This window comes from Rhinolophus sinicus, chromosome 17 (genome assembly GCF_057876585.1).
Source record: "Rhinolophus sinicus isolate RSI-liver-muscle chromosome 17, RSI-T2T, whole genome shotgun sequence".
Lineage (NCBI taxonomy): Eukaryota > Metazoa > Chordata > Mammalia > Chiroptera > Rhinolophidae > Rhinolophus > Rhinolophus sinicus.
The window spans coordinates 69,205,934-69,207,374 of NC_142517.1; the positions used below are offsets into that span (position 1 = coordinate 69,205,934).

The 1,441-nt window shown below is 52.7% G+C and overlaps 1 protein-coding gene across 2 annotated transcripts in view; it reads right to left on the reverse strand.

Annotated features, from left to right (window-relative positions):
* Window positions 1-871, reverse strand: part of ATP6V1A (ATPase H+ transporting V1 subunit A) — a 50,933-nt gene extending 50,062 nt beyond the window's left edge. The window contains exon 1 of one of the 2 annotated variants that reach the window (XM_019734820.3): window positions 605-871. The gene's annotated coding sequence lies outside the window, so the exon portion shown is untranslated. The remainder of the gene's footprint in view (window positions 1-604) is intronic. The other variant, XM_074331756.2, reaches the window with a different exon arrangement.
* Between the last annotated feature and the right edge of the window lie 570 nt (window positions 872-1,441).

Below are 1,441 nucleotides of genomic sequence, written 5' to 3' on the forward strand. Positions count from 1 at the left end.
AGAAAAGGCCTGCTTTCACCTTTCCAGTCCCATCCAAAGCGTGTGAACAGCTATGGAACGCCTCTCAAAGATATGACATAAAAAGTCAGAATTACTGAGAAAGCACGTTTGGAAGTAGGCTTTACAGTGACTCCGCAGGGAGAAGCGACATCAGTGTCATTCTCTCCCAAGCCAGTCTCACCGGAGACGCCCGTGCCTCCAGGGTTTTTCTTACCTTCCCGCTCCCCAGCCCCAAGCTGAAGGTAAAGACCAGGGCCTCTGCCTAAGAATGGGCTTTGGGGATTGGGTCCTGGAGGCTATTGCAGACCCCGAGGAATGGCTGAACCAATCCCACCACCCGAAGCCCCAAAGACTCCGAATAGGGAACCAAATGGCCACACCCAATCCCAACCCTGAGAAAAGTGGACATCTCAACCCCAAGTTGCGGGGGTGAAAACAGTGGTGGAGCGGGGGGTCTGGAGAACTGGAGAACTGAGCTCCTAGCCGATGCAACATGACAGCGGGGAGGAAGGCCGGATAAGCGGAGGCCGCCGTTCACACCTTCCCTATCGTCCTCCTCCCACCCCTCTCTTCCACCAGCCGCCGGTTACCCGTCGCTGCTCACCTGCCAGTGCGCGAGGTGCAGAAACTGTACAGATCACGGACCCACAGGCTCTGTCACTGAGGGAGGGGAAGTCTTCAGCTGCAGAGGCGGGGCGGGCCTGGGCAGTCACGTGACCCTAAGCTCCGCCCTGCCGTCGCCTGCCCGGCGCGCTACATATTGAAGATCTTCATTTTTCCGTATTGTTTGAACATCAGTTTTGTGCGATTAAATTTTAAGAAAAAAAAACCTCTCACAAAGATTATGGTGTAAAGTGAAACGTAGAAAGCGTGAGTGGAACGGGTTAAAAAAAAAAAAAAAATGCATTGCTAAGGAAGTGACGTTAACACCATGCTCCAGGGACCGGAAATGGCGATGAAGTTCCGACCCTCTGGCGCCCGCCGCTAAAATCCTAGGCTTGAAGGTTTGGGGTTATCATGTGATCTCAAAAGTTGAAACGTGTTGGACGGAAGCCAAATTACCCAGCCAATTGTTAATTACGTTTATCTGTCTTAAAAACACCTCATTTACTTGAGTTTTCCACAGACTTTTTTACTTTTAGAACACCCTTTATAAAATCTTACTAGGAGACAGCAGCATTTGAAGGTCATTAGGGAGACTACCAACCGGGAAGAACAGGGTCGGAAGAGATTGACGTGGGAGAGGTAAGGGAGGGGTGGAAAAATCCAGATTTTACCGCCAGGGCCTGCCGGGCAGGCCCCACAAATAGTGTCGTAAGGGATGGGAGGAGGAAGATGACGCCAGATGCCACAGCCCAGTAAAAAGATGGAGGTACTGAAGTGGAGGGGGAAGGGTGCGCGGAGTCCAGCAATGCGGCTGCGCGGAGGCGGCCGGCGCGCC